General features: G+C 47.3%; 1 pseudogene; it reads left to right on the forward strand.

Moving 5' to 3' along the window:
• The first annotated feature begins 1,271 nt into the window (after nt 1-1,271).
• Nucleotides 1,272-8,479, forward strand: LOC136497637 (G-type lectin S-receptor-like serine/threonine-protein kinase At4g27290; annotated as a pseudogene).
• The last annotated feature ends 7,312 nt before the right edge of the window (nt 8,480-15,791 follow it).

Genomic DNA, 15,791 nt, shown 5'->3' on the forward strand with positions numbered 1-15,791 from the left:
AACCAATCTATGTAAATTTGAAAACTATCAATTAGGACCACTAGATGCTGATCTAATGGATGGGGTGATGGGGCTTAAGCGCAAAAAAAAGGCCGGCAGGTGAGGGGCTTAAGCGCAAAAAAATCTCACCTCTCATCCCATCCATTGGATCAGTATCTAGTGGTCCTGATCGGTAGTTTTCATATTTACACAGTTTGATTGGTTTGCACCTGATACGTTGCCCATATATATTCCCCTTGGCCAGCCATTTTGTGTGTGTAGAGCTCAAGGAAGTAAAGTGTAAGTCGAGACTCATCTGTAGTTGCACTAGCCACTACAAAGTGCTTAATAGAAAATTAGATGATTAGTATAGGTACTTTGTAAAGTGCTTAAAGTAGTTAGACATCGTATTTGTGCTTGCTCTAGGTTTAGGTCTAGTGTTTAGTGAGGTTTACATACCTCTTACTACTGGATGCTTGCACGCACCATTATCGTACTTGGAGGTGCTTGTAGTCTTGCGAGATCACACCAACTACATTTATGGTGTGGCTATCACCGATGTATTAGAGGGAACGAGGCCCGCAACATTTTATCCGGAAGCTTAATAGTAAAGACGACGAAGAGCAGGCTATCTCCGAGACACAAATTCATTTTAGCGGTCGTTCACCAGGACGCTCTTGAGCGAACGATGCCGCATGCATGCCGGCCACCCGCCCTCATTTCTCTACTCCCTTTCCCTATTGCTGACATCATCTAAAAAAGCAAAATATTTATTTTAAGTTACTATAACTATTGAACAGTGAATCTATTTTTAATTCCACGCATCGTTCGGACGTTATAGCATTTTAAAATAAATGTTTCTCCTTTTTTGGATGACATCAGCACTGACGTGACAGCTTGAGAGTGCGCGCAAAGAGTACCGCGCGCTGCTGCTATCCAAATGAGCTAACGGTGGGATTTTTTTTTCTTTTCCAGATAAAGAAATTAATGATATCAGAAAATTATTCACCGATCATGTTTCGGGTGAGCGTTCGCTCGTTAGTGCGGCCGTCTCCGAGACCCACTGGCAACCGGCAGCAGGCAACATCCTAGATGTGGCATTACGTATATTAGATTAATCGTAGAATGTGTTTTTATAATAAATTAGAGTTACACATATTTATATTATTTTCTTTAAACTTAAACTTGAAAATGTTTAAATCATCACAAAGTGATGTGAATTTACTTTTGGATGAAGACGTGTGGAGGGAGTAGATATGACGTGACTGGTCTAGTAAGCGTTAATTGCGCAAATGCGATGGTGTAACAGTTCCATTTTTCGTATAATATCTAGCAGCCTCCCCAAGCTGATTTCGTGTGCAAGGACAAAGATACATCGCACATGGCGGTTCTCAACCTCGTCGCCCTGATTTTTGCGACGCTACTACTGCTTCTCAGAAGAAGCTCCGGCGCCGGCATTTCGTCGGACACGCTGAACAGCGGGGGCAACATCACCGATGGAGAGACGCTGCTCTCCGCCGGTGGCTCATTCACCCTGGGTTTCTTCTCCCCGTCGACCACGGTGCCAACCAAGAGGTACCTCGGGATCTGGTTTACGGCGTCTGGTACGGACGCCGTCTTGTGGGTGGCCAACCGCGACACCCCGCTAAACAGCTCCTCCGGCGTCCTGGTGATGAGTAGCCGGGTGGGCCTTTGCCTTCTCGACGGCTCTGGCCAGACCGCCTGGTCCTCGAACACGACCGGCGCCTCTGCCTCTTCGGTGGCACAGCTGCTCGAGTCCGGCAGCCTCGTCGTGCGCGAGCAGAGCAGCAGCCCCAGCGCCGACTTCCAGTGGCAGTCGTTCGACCACCCGTCGAACACCTTGCTCGCCGGCATGAGGTTCGGCAAGAACCTGAAGACCGGCCTGGAGTGGTCCCTCACGTCGTGGCGGGCGAAGGACGACCCTGCGACGGGGGCCTACCGTCGGGTCATGGACACAAGGGGCCTGCCGGACATCGTCACATGGCAAGGCAGCGCCAAGAAGTACCGCGCCGGCCCGTGGAACGGTCGCTGGTTCAGCGGCGTGCCGGAGATGGATTCACAGTACAAGTTGTTCTACATCCAGATGGTGGACGGCCCCGACGAGGTCACCTACGACCTCAGCATCACGGCCGGCACGCCCTTCACCCGCATCGTGCTGGACGAGGTTGGCAGGGTGCAGGTCCTGTTGTGGATCCCGTCCAGCCGGGTGTGGAAGGAGTTCCCATGGTTGCCTCGCGACGCCTGCGATGACTACGCGTCGTGCGGCGCGTTCGGCCTGTGCAACGTCGACGCCGCGTCGGTGCCGTCCTGCAGCTGCGCCGTGGGGTTCAGCCCCGTGAACGCGTCGGAGTGGTCCAGGAAGGCAGCCTCCGGCGGGTGCCAGAGGTACGTGCCGCTGGAGTGCGACCGCAACGGGACGGTGACGACGGACCGGTTCACGCCTGTGCACGGCGTGAAGCTCCCTGACACGGACAACGCGACGGTGGACATGGGCACGACGCTGGAGCAGTGCTGGGCGAGGTGCCTCGCCAACTGCTCTTGCGTGGCCTACGCCGCCGCTGACATCGGAGGCGGAGGCTGCGTCATGTGGAAGGATAACATCGTTGATGTCAGGTACATAGAAAATGGGCAGGATATCTATCTGAGGTTGGCCAAGTCTGAATCAGGTAAGGAAAAACTGAAGCAGTAACCTACTATCTCAGTCAAGATTCTGAGGCAAAATCCATCATCTTATCAGCTACGATTAATACTTCCTGTAATACATTTCTGCCGCTACAGGGAAGAGGGGGCATGTGGCAAAAATCTTGGTTCCGGTGATGGCGTCTGTGCTTGTACTCACGGCCGCTGGCCTGTACCTTGTTTGGATATGCAAGCTTAGAGGTACAATCAGACTATCAGAGAGAGCAACTTCACCACGAAGAGCAATTCAGGCACAATATTTCTGCACTAGTGTAAGGTTTATTAATAACAATTGGAATTGTTTTTCCTGTCAGCCAAACGTCGGAACAAGGATAATTTGAGGAAAGCGATCCTAGGATACTCGACTGCGCCATACGAACTCGGTGATGAAAATGTAGAGCTTCCATTTGTCAGCTTTGAAGACATTGCAGCTGCAACAAACAATTTTTCTGAGGACAATATGCTCGGGCAAGGTGGCTTTGGGAAGGTTTATAAGGTTAGGAAAAGAAATACATCTTTTAAATAAACTGTAGAAATGTGAGAATTATGGCACTGCTTGTTCAATTTAATAATGGTGAAACAATTCAGGGTACGCTGGGACAGAACATAGAAGTTGCAGTCAAAAGGCTCGGTCAAAGTTCAGGACAAGGTGTAGAGGAATTCAGAAATGAAGTTGTTCTGATTGCAAAATTGCAGCACAGGAACCTGGTTAGGCTTCTTGGATGCTGCATCGATGGAGATGAGAAGTTGCTGATTTATGAATACTTACCAAACAGAAGCTTGGATTCCATTATTTTTGGTATGTATGAACTTATATTTTCGAGTATTTTTTTAGAAAAAACATTCTTTTCGCAAAAAGAAAAAAGAAAAGAGAAACATGTGACATGGTTACCTTTGGAACTGCTTAATTTAGATGCTGCAAGTAAGTATCTCCTTGATTGGCCAACACGTTTCAAGATAATCAAAGGAGTATCTAGAGGGCTTCTTTATCTCCACCAGGATTCAAGGTTGACTGTAATTCACAGAGATCTTAAAACAAGCAACATACTGTTGGACGCGGATATGAGCCCGAAGATATAAGATTTTGGTATGGCAAGAATCTTTGGTGGAAACCAGCATGAGGCAAATACTAATCGTGTTGTTGGGACATAGTGAGTAATCATAGACTTGGCTTTCAAAGTGAATTCTTTTTCCCTATATACTTACTCAGATTGTTTATTTCTTTTGAGCAGTGGTTACATGTCTCCTGAATATGCAATGGATGGCGCGTTTTCTGTCAGATACATATAGTTTCGGAGTCATAGTCTTGGAGATTATAAGTGGCTTGAAGATCAGTTTAACTCACTGCAAGGGCTTCCCTAACCTACTGGCTTATGTAAGTGCGCGCTTATGCTTAATTTTTTGTCACAATTCAAACAAAAGCTTTCTAATTTCTTTAAGATTTGATCCCATTGGCTCATCAGGCATGGAGCTTATGGATAAACGACAGAGCGTCAGATCTTGTGGACTCATCCCTGGCTAAGAGTTGTTCCTACAGTGAAGCTTTACGGTGTATCCAGATAGGGCTATTGTGTGTGCAAGACAATCCAGATAGTAGGCCACTTATATCGTCGGTGGTGACCATGCTTGAGAATGAAACCACACCAGTTCCGGTACCAATACAGCCAATGTATTTCTCATACCGGGGAACAACCCAAGGGACAGACGAAAATACTAGCAGTTCTATGAATAACATGAGCTGATGAGCCTCACAATGGTGGACGCTAGTTGTTTGTATGTCCGTTTCTGGAACAGAGATGTGCAATAGTGCATTAGTAGCTTATTTGTTTTAGAGAAGTTATATAGTGATATTACATGAAAGATGCAACAGTGCAAATTTAAAAATTAGTAGCAACTATGGTACTTCACTGGAGACTCGTTGGGTAAGGCTTGGATGGCAGAGTAGCTTGATGTTAGGGGCTAATTATTGGGCCTTATGGGCCATGGACTGATGTAGTTCAAGCGGATACATCAGAGTACAAAGGCTATACCAGAATGAATATAGCCCGTGTTACATGTTCATCCAGTGCGAATCTCTAATTGCCAGTTTCTTGTACAATAGACTGGTTGACCTCTTTTTTTTTTTGTTCTGTTGTACACCAAGTTTTGGCATCTCCAACACTCTTTCTAATGGTAATGGTGACTGATTGTAAACTTATGTTTTTTTAAGAGTTTCTCCGGCCGATATTCTTTCAGTGGGTACTAGATCTTGTCAGTGCCGGCGGTGAGTGGCTTTTGTGATCTTCAAAACTTATTTGGCAAGGGTGTTTACAGGTGTTCCTTTTTCTTTGCTGTCTTTTTAGTGTGATTCTCAAGCTCCGACACACAGTGGATGATCGAAGGAAGAAGACGTCCGAATTGGTTTTGATGGACTTTTAGAGGTCATTTTGTGTCATGTTATCTTTGTTTTCCTTGATTATATATATCATATCGCTACTAGAGCAACTATAGTTTTCCTTAATCAAGGTCTGGATCTAAGTGGATGTCGGCCATTAAGTTTAATGAATACATGAGAAGGTTATTAAATACCTATTATAGTTCTTATTACTGAAAATTGTAACCTATCATATAATGGAATCTTTTAGTTATTTTATTTGTCTAGATATATATATAGGGGCCTCATTTTGTGTTTCGTTCCAGGGCCACAAAATGCTAGGTACGAGCCTGTTTAAAAACGTTAGTGAAATTGTCTGTTTTGTCAGTTTTTGTCAAATTCAGGTACATCTGGTATACCCGAATCTGAACCTGAATTATTAGGTGCCAAAATCTCATCGGGTAGCGTATTCTCCCGTAAAAATCGAATATCAGTTTGTAATACTTGAACTACAATATCCAAATTATTTGGGTTACTCGAATGCCCACCCCTGGGTTGCGCCTTAGGCTTGCCAAGCGACTTAAGGCAACCTGGTGACGTCCATGCTCTCGCGAGGTTCCTCCTGGGAGAGAGTTTGGATAGCTTTCTGTCGAGGAACAATACTAGGGTACCCGAAGAGGAGGAGCTAATGGTCATCAACATTGATTCATCCTAGTAGTCAAGAGCACGACTACAGCTCCAACCGACCCCCTGGTGCGTAGGCTCCGCCTCGCCCAACCCTTGGGGGCGGGCTCCGTCTCACCCAACCCCGAGGCCGCGGGCTTCGCCTCGCTCGTCCCCGAGGCCACAGGCTCCACCTCGCCCGACCCTTGGGGGCGGGCTCCATCTCGCCCGACCCCGAGGCCGCGGGCTCTGCCTCGCCCGACCGCTAGGGGCGGGCTCCGCCTCGCCCAACCCCTCAGGCGCGGCTCCTGACGGAAGCCCATACCGCTGCCAACCACTACAGGCCAGAAAGCACAACCTAAGGTCAAACTTCTGGCATCGTGCAGGGAGCGAGCACATCTCAACATGACCCGTGCCTGCGACATGTCACTCCAGGGAACTCACATCACCAACAGTAACGGACGCGTGGTCACTATGCTGCCTACTCCATGTACGGCCGCTGACCAGCACGCTGGTTCGCCGCGTCGCCCGCCGGGGCGGAATGGGACGTCACGACCCGCTGACAACGCCAGGGCATGGCATCAGCGGCGAACAGGCGCCCCGCGTGGAGCTGTCCCTATCACCATCTGCAGTGTCGATGGGACCCGCACAGAGGAAAAGAAAGGCTCGGCGGTCCTGGAAGCCTTCCTCTCCTTGCCTCTTCTCCCTCTTTCTCTCTGTGTAACCTGCTCTTCTCCTTCATCTATAAAAGGGGAAGCAGAACGTCCCAGGAAGAGGGCGGTTCACCACTCTACACGGCTGTAGACATCAAAACACACGTCCTAACACGCCTTAGGAGCACACGCACATCAGAGACTTGGGACTTGTCCCTCTCTCGCTCGTTTGTCACCCCTACTACAAACTTTCAGTACTAGTAACACGAGCAGCAGCGACGAACTGGACATAGGGACTTTCTGCCCGAACCAGTATAAACCTCGTGTCCTCTAAGCACACCATCCGAGCCAGACGCGCAATACTAGAATTTTATTCGTCAGTGGTAACTCGAAACATCGACAGTTGGCGTGCCAGGTAGGGACTTTTTGTGCGTCTCGACGTCCACATCAGGCCTCGGATGGCTAGTCACGGCGTCAGCTGGGTCCCGGACACGCACGTGCGCTTTGGGAACCTGGACTTCATCGTCACGACGGAGGTTGCAATCAAAAGGCTCAGTCAGGGCTCGGGACAAGGCATAGAGGAATTTAGAAATGAAGTAGTTCTAATTGCCAAATTGCAGCACAGAAACCTTGTTAGGCTCCTTGGTTGTTGCATTCATGGAGATGAGAAGTTGCTAATTTACGAATATTTACCAAACAAAAGCTTGGATTGCTTCATTTTCGGTATGTATAAACTAGTTGTATTTTATACAGAGGAAAAGAAGAAGGTAGTCATAGTTACTACTCTAATTTGCTTGCTTACTTTACTTATAATACCGTATATAGATGCTGCAAGGAAAAAAGTTCTTGATTGGCCAACAAGGTTCAGGATAATCAAAGGAATATCAAGGGGAGTTCTTTATCTGCACGAGGATTCAAGATTGACAATTGTGCACCGAGATCTCAAAACAAGCAACATATTGTTGGATGCAGATATGAACCCTAAGATATCAGATTTTGGTATGGCAAGAATCTTTGGTGGAAACCAGCATGAGGCAAATACTAATCGTGTTGTTGGGACATAGTGAGTAATCATAGACTTGGCTTTCAAAGTGAATTCTTTTTCCCTATATACTTACTCGGATTGTTTATTTCTTTTGAGCAGTGGTTACATGTCTCCTGAATATGCAATGGATGGCGCGTTTTCTGTCAAGTCAGATACATATAGTTTCGGAGTCATAGTCTTGGAGATTATAAGTGGCTTGAAGATCAGTTTAACTCACTGCAAGGGCTTCCCTAACCTACTGGCTTATGTAAGTGCGCGCTTATGCTTAATTTTTTGTCACAATTCAAACAAAAGCTTTCTAATTTCTTTAAGATTTGATCCCATTGGCTCATCAGGCATGGAGCTTATGGATAAACGACAGAGCGACAGATCTTGTGGACTCATCCCTGGCTAAGAGTTGTTCCTACAGTGAAGCTTTACGGTGTATCCAGATAGGGCTATTGTGTGTGCAAGACAATCCAGATAGTAGGCCACTTATATCGTCGGTGGTGACCATGCTTGAGAATGAAACCACACCAGTTCCGGTACCAATACAGCCAATGTATTTCTCATACCGGGGAACAACCCAAGGGACAGACGAAAATACTAGCAGTTCTATGAATAACATGAGCTGATGAGCCTCACAATGGTGTTAGAGGGACGCTAGTTGTTTGTATGTCCGTTTCTGGAACAGAGATGTGCAATAGTGCATTAGTAGCTTATTTGTTTTAGAGAAGTTATATAGTGATATTACATGAAAGATGCAACAGTGCAAATTTAAAAATTAGTAGCAACTATGGTACTTCACTGGAGACTCGTTGGGTAAGGCTTGGATGGCAGAGTAGCTTGATGTTAGGGGCTAATTATTGGGCCTTATGGGCCATGGACTGATGTAGTTCAAGCGGATACATCAGAGTACAAAGGCTATACCAGAATGAATATAGCCCGTGTTACATGTTCATCCAGTGCGAATCTCTAATTGCCAGTTTCTTGTACAATAGACTGGTTGACCTCTTTTTTTTTTGTTCTGTTGTACACCAAGTTTTGGCATCTCCAACACTCTTTCTAATGGTAATGGTGACTGATTGTAAACTTATGTTTTTTTAAGAGTTTCTCCGGCCGATATTCTTTCAGTGGGTACTAGATCTTGTCAGTGCCGGCGGTGAGTGGCTTTTGTGATCTTCAAAACTTATTTGGCAAGGGTGTTTACAGGTGTTCCTTTTTCTTTGCTGTCTTTTTAGTGTGATTCTCAAGCTCCGACACACAGTGGATGATCGAAGGAAGAAGACGTCCGAATTGGTTTTGATGGACTTTTAGAGGTCATTTTGTGTCATGTTATCTTTGTTTTCCTTGATTATATATATCATATCGCTACTAGAGCAACTATAGTTTTCCTTAATCAAGGTCTGGATCTAAGTGGATGTCGGCCATTAAGTTTAATGAATACATGAGAAGGTTATTAAATACCTATTATAGTTCTTATTACTGAAAATTGTAACCTATCATATAATGGAATCTTTTAGTTATTTTATTTGTCTAGATATATATATAGGGGCCTCATTTTGTGTTTCGTTCCAGGGCCACAAAATGCTAGGTACGAGCCTGTTTAAAAACGCTAGTGAAATTGTCTGTTTTGTCAGTTTTTGTCAAATTCAGGTACGTCTGGTATACCCGAATCTGAACCTGAATTATTAGGTGCCAAAATCTCATCGGGTAGCGTATTCTCCCGTAAAAATCGAATATCAGTTTGTAATACTTGAACTACAATATCCAAATTATTTGGGTTACTCGAATGCCCACCCCTGGGTTGCGCCTTAGGCTTGCCAAGCGACTTAAGGCAACCTGGTGACGTCCATGCTCTCGCGAGGTTCCTCCTGGGAGAGAGTTTGGATAGCTTTCTGTCGAGGAACAATACTAGGGTACCCGAAGAGGAGGAGCTAATGGTCATCAACATTGATTCATCCTAGTAGTCAAGAGCACGACTACAAGCTCCAACCGACCCCCTGGTGCGTAGGCTCCGCCTCGCCCAACCCTTGGGGGCGGGCTCCGTCTCACCCAACCCCGAGGCCGCGGGCTTCGCCTCGCCCGTCCCCGAGGCCATAGGCTCCACCTCGCCCGACCCTTGGGGGCGGGCTCCATCTCGCCCGACCCCGAGGCCACGGGCTCTGCCTCGCCCGACCGCTAGGGGCGGGCTCCGCCTCGCCCAACCCCTCAGGCGCGGCTCCTGACGGAAGCCCATACCGCTGCCAACCACTACAGGCCAGAAAGCACAACCTAAGGTCAAACTTCTGGCATCGTGCAGGGAGCGAGCACATCTCAACATGACCCGTGCCTGCGACATGTCACTCCAGGGAACTCACATCACCAATAGTGACGGACGCGTGGTCACTATGCTGCCTACTCCATGTACGGCCGCTGACCAGCACGCTGGTTCGCCGCGTCGCCCGCCGGGGCGGAATGGACGTCACGACCCGCTGACAACGCCAGGGCATGGCATCAGCGGCGAACAGGCGCCCCGCGTGGAGCTGTCCCTATCACCATCTGCAGTGTCGATTGGGACCCGCACAGAGGAAAAGAAAGGCTCGGCGGTCCTGGAAGCCTTCCTCTCCTTGTCTCTTCTCCCTCTTTCTCTCTGTGTAACCTGCTCTTCTCCTTCGTCTATAAAAGGGGAAAGCAGAACGTCCTAGGAAGAGGGCGGTTCACCACTCTACACGGCTGTAGACATCAAAACACACGTCCTAACACGCCTTAGGAGCACACGCACATCAGAGACTTGGGACTTGTCCCTCTCTCGCTCGTTTGTCACCCCTACTACAAACTTTCAGTACTAGTAACACGAGCAGCAGCGACGAACTGGACATAGGGACTTTCTGCCCGAACCAGTATAAACCTCGTGTCCTCTAAGCACACCATCCGAGCCAGACGCGCAATACTAGAATTTTATTCGACAGTGGTAACTCGAAACATCGACAGTTGGCGTGCCAGGTAGGGACTTTTTTGTGCGTCTCCACGTCCACATCAGGCCTCGGATGCTAGTCACGGCGTCAGCTGGGTCCCGGACACGCACGTGCGCTTTGGGAACCTGGACTTCATCGTCACGACGGAGGTTGCAATCAAAGGCTCAGTCAGGGCTCGGGACAAGGCATAGAGGAATTTAGAAATGAAGTAGTTCTAATTGCCAAATTGCAGCACAGAAACCTTGTTAGGCTCCTTGGTTGTTGCATTCATGGAGATGAGAAGTTGCTAATTTACGAATATTTACCAAACAAAAGCTTGGATTGCTTCATTTTCGGTATGTATAAACTAGTTGTATTTTATACAGAGGAAAAGAAGAAGGTAGTCATAGTTACTACTCTAATTTGCTTGCTTACTTTACTTATAATACCGTATATAGATGCTGCAAGGAAAAAAGTTCTTGATTGGCCAACAAGGTTCAGGATAATCAAAGGAATATCAAGGGGAGTTCTTGATCTGCACGAGGATTCAAGATTGACAATTGTGCACCGAGATCTCAAAACAAGCAACATATTGTTGGATGCAGATATGAACCCTAAGATATCAGATTTTGGTATGGCAAGAATCTTGGAGGGAACCAACAAGAAGCAAATACTAACACAGTTGTTGGGACATAGTAAGTAATCATCCATGCCTCTATGTTTTCTCATTTTCCTATACCTATCCAATTTTTTTACATACATACTGCTATTATTTTTAAGCAGTGGTTACATGTCTCCTGAATATGCAATGGATGGAGCTTTTTCTGTCATGTCTGATACATATAGCCTTGGTGTTATACTGTTGGAGATCATAAGTGGTCTGAAGATCACTTCGACTCACTCCACGAGCTTTCGTAACCTATTAGCTTATGTAAGTATAATGGCATTCTTCAATTTTACAAATTCAAACAAAACATGCCGATATTCTATGAATTTTCTTGAATTGGTCCAGGCATGGAGCTTATGGAATGATGGCAAGGCAATGGATTTGGTGGACTTATCCCTTGTCGAGAGTTGTTTACCGAATGAAGCTTTGAGGTGCATCCGCATAGGACTCGTGTGTGTGCAAGACAATCCAAATAGTAGGCCACTTATGTCAACGGTTGTGTTCATGTTGGAGAATGAAACCACATTGCTTTCAACCCCAAAACAGCCCCTATACATCTCACAATGGGTATTTAGAAGCCCAAGGAACAGGAGAAAATACAGACAGTTCCATGATGGATAGCATAAGTGTCTCAGTGTTGGAAGGACGGGAATGGTAAGTGATTAGATTACATCTGTTTCATTGGAGTCAATTGCATCGTTGTGATGACAAGAAAGAATGTATCATCTTTGCTTGCCGCACATTAGAGTCCGCGGCAATGGCCTTCTTCGCCTTACATGGGTGGCCTTATGTCTTTTGGCGGCTTATAAACTAAGTTTTATTTGGCGTGTGACACTCTTTCATTTTAATTAGCTTTTGTGTCCTGTAATATTTTTGGTCTGATTCCCCAATTGTGGGGATGAAGCAGGATCCCGGCGAGCAGCTCCTCAGCTCGGCCCTTTCTTCTCCTCGCGCGCCGGCGAGGCAGCAACACTGCTCAGCGGCGAGGTAAGCCAAAATGGCTCTTCCTCTTCTCCCTTTCCCCTTCTTTCTTCTGGGATTAACCCGATTTGGGGATGGGGTCAAAATTAGGGTTAGAGTTTTGGGATGGGCACTGTTTTTCTTCCCCAGAGGAACTCTATTGATTTTAGGGTTCGGCATCACGTGCCGAGCCCTCCTTGTCTTCTTTCTTTCACCCAATTAGGGTTAGGGTTACACCGAACCCTCTGTTCTTTTTAGATCCAAAGGGATCTAATTCGATTCTTTTCTTTTTTTAGTCTGTTTCTTCTTGGTTCTTTGTCGATTGGGGATTAGGGTTGCGTACTGTTCTTCTTCCCCGAGCTGTTTGCGCGGGTTAGGGTTCGACTCACTAGAGTCACTATTCTTCTTTCCCAGCGAGTTCTTCTTGGGCTTGAGCTCGGATTCGGGTTCTTCTTGAAGCCGAGTCCTTCTTCTTCTTACTCCTTTCCTCATATCCGAACTGGGTGAGTTCTTTTCTTGCCGTGCGCCGGTGAGGATGGCGGTGCGGCACCTTTCCCCGTGTGGTCGTGGTGGTGACCGGGAGTTCAGTGACGTCCACCACCCCCCGGTCTCTTTTCTGTTTTCTTTTACCCGGTTAGGGTTAGGGTTTAACTCCGAAACGGATCGAACCCTTGTTGATTTCTTTTCAATGCTTTACTACATACTAGATCTATACACTGGTAACCTTGGCTCTGATACCATTGTTAGATCACAGCAGTGCCTCTTAAACCGTAGATCAGGGTAAGCATCTTACTTAGAGTTCCTCTAGATCGCCCTGGCGCAGTTGCGCCGCAGCCTCGTGGACGCCGGTGTCGAAGGAGCTCGGCGCGGTGGAGAGGAGGCGAGGTCCAATGGCCCGGTAGTGACACTGCAGGGGCGATGCAGAGGTGACGGCGGAGTCGGTGGAGCTTTCCGTCGCTAGCAGCACTCACTTTAGATCGGATTATGTTTCTCTGTGGGTGGTTACAGCGGCTCCGGTCAACCTCGTTGTCCGAGCCCTGGTCCCCACACCTCTCTTTATAGTGCTGTGCGACAGGGGTCCATCAACCATATTAGGGTTAGGCGGCCCCGATCAGAGCGCAGATCCAAGGGCCTGTTGGTGGAGATCAACTAACAGCGAAAACATCTGGTGTTCCGGTCATTCCAAGGTTCCAAAGCTCCCACGAAACCAGCACGAACAAGGTGTGGAAACCGCGTGCGTGGCTGCGTTCCAGTCCAGAGGTCCCGCGGCCGCTAGCTGCATGCCACCAGTAGTCAAGGATTCACCTTACCTTCGTCCCGTTGACGGGTGGCATTGTCTTCCCGTGGACCGACCGATCGCACGTTCCACCAGATCATCTGACATTCTGACTATAGCGAACGAGCATGCAGAATACAATGATGGCCTTCTTTGCTTAATTGTGTCGTCAGGGCCTCATGCACAGGGGAGGGGACAGTGCCTCTGCTTGTGATGTGTCCACTGGCCATTGGATTGGCATGCATGCAATCAGAGCTCAAAGAGAAGAGGAGGACGACAACGGGGAGCTACACGTGCACGTTCGCTTCAGGCCTTTCTCCTAGCGTCATACAGATCGAAACGTACTCCCTCGGCAGAAAGCACATTGAAGGTTGGAAGATGGAGCATTAACAACTTGGAAAGCGACGGGCCAAAACATGGACGACCTGGTCCAAAGCAATGGAGACCTGTTGGACTTGGACGGCGTCACAGGGTCAGAGGGAGATAACGATGTATCGCCAGCTATATCCGCCACCATCGCTGGATGGACGCCGTAATTTAATTACCTTGGACCACGGCGACAGGGAGTGTCGGGCAAGACCGCAAGAGTATATGCTGTGTTCACAAGCAAGCTCACAGCACCTACTACATATATACAGCTGATTGCTAGGCCTACTCGGCACCAGACCAGACGACTTGCATGTCGGTCACGGCCGGGAGCCCGGCCGGCGGCGCTGGATGCATGGTAAGGTATGCCAAGAACTGAGGGAGCCAGCACTGCGGATCCGGCGGAGGAATGGAAAGGTGCGTGGCGTGCGTCAGCGCGTGCCTTGTTTGAGAGCTTCCGATCCGCTGAAACATGCAAGTCCTCTCGCCCCGGTTCTGTTCGGCTGATACATAAGCCACCGACTCAAGCTGTTTTACTAAGCTGATAAACCGACTGATAAGCGTTTCCGATCGAGACGGGATCACTGTAATGCGTCTAACACGCGCGCGCGCGCACCGCGGTACACAAGGGACTAGACCGTCACGTCGTCACCCGGCCCATGTACCATCACATCATGCATGACAACTTGCGATTAATAGCTAGCGGAGGCGCGGGGAGCGCACAGGTGAGATTCGGGCCTTGTTTAGATTCTAAGTTTTTTCACTCTCTCTTTATCACATCAAATCTTTGGACATATGCATAAGTATTAAATGTGGATAAAAAAATAACTAATTACACAGTTTGATTGTAAATTACGAGACGAATCTTTTAAGCCTAGTTAGACCATAATTGGACAATAATTGTCAAATACAAACGAAAGTACTACGATACCAAATGCTGATTCCTAACCCTCATCTAAACAAGGCCTCGATTAATGCTCAGCGTCGGCGGGGCCCAGTCAGCGTCAAGCCCTTGTTCAGCCATGGCGGCTGGGTGCTGGCTGGCCACGGCAACAGGTGATTGTCAACCGATGCAGTCTTTCGTCTCCTCCTGCTTCTCTAGTAGTACAGCAAGTACGCAACGCAGGTTTGTTTGTATGGATCCCTCTGCTATGCACCCAAGAACAATGTGTAACCTTTCTCTTCTCCACTACTGCATTGGCAAGATTTTATTTCAGCGCAGGATCGATGCTCTGTGGCTTTGTCTCCGAATATCGATCCAGGTGGAGGTGGCGTCGGTGCTATTAACAGAGACAGTAGCAGTGCATCAACTCAGTTGTAAACTCCAGTGTCGAGCTCATCGTTTTCCTATATACGATGCCTTCACAAGTTTCTTCATATTTACTTTTACATGGAAAATAGACCCTATAGGCCATTAAGTTGGATTTTGATGCTTGATAAACAACGTGACTATTTAGATTAGTGTTGTTTGCTACTACCTCCATTCTCTTTTATAAGGCGCCGCTGGACATGACACAGTCTCTTAAACTATATTTTGACCATTTATTTATGATATGTTATATTATCTATATTTATAATTTATGATATTTGGATAGTACATTTAATCACCAATCTAACCATATCAAAGTTTATAGTATAATAATTAAAATTGTTAGCTGAATTATTAGTCAAAGATTTTGAAGTTTGACTCTTGATATTTGTGTGCGCCTTATAAAAGAGAATTGAGGTATATATAAGGTATAGTTCAAATGGATATAAAGTGAACTTAGACTGAGGCAACATGATGATCCGGATGATCAACACCTTAAACAATACATTAGAAGACTCATGGAAGGCCTACAAGTGATACTAAAAGCCCAAGAACGTCTGGTGGGACTGGGCTAGGCGTAGGGTGCACCGAAGTAGCAGGAAGGGCTTTGATTCGCTACTCATGCTAACCTGCTGGGTGCTTTGGAAGGAACGCAACGCACGGACGTTCACGAATGAAGCCAAGGACGCTCGAGAGCTGTGTTTGGAGATCCGACAGGAGGCCGACTTGTGGTTGAGGGCCGGGTATTCGACCCTGTCGTCGCTCACTTCGTTCATGTAATTGGTCACTTGTGTGCTCGCTGCCGGCTAACGCTGGTTTTTCTTTTGCTGCTCGGTTTTATGTTTGTGTTACTCGACGGGGCAACCTTTGGTTACCTTACGTCGACGTTGCAGTTGTTTGTTTGG

Source organism: Miscanthus floridulus, chromosome 12 (assembly GCF_019320115.1).
Source record: "Miscanthus floridulus cultivar M001 chromosome 12, ASM1932011v1, whole genome shotgun sequence".
Lineage (NCBI taxonomy): Eukaryota > Viridiplantae > Streptophyta > Magnoliopsida > Poales > Poaceae > Miscanthus > Miscanthus floridulus.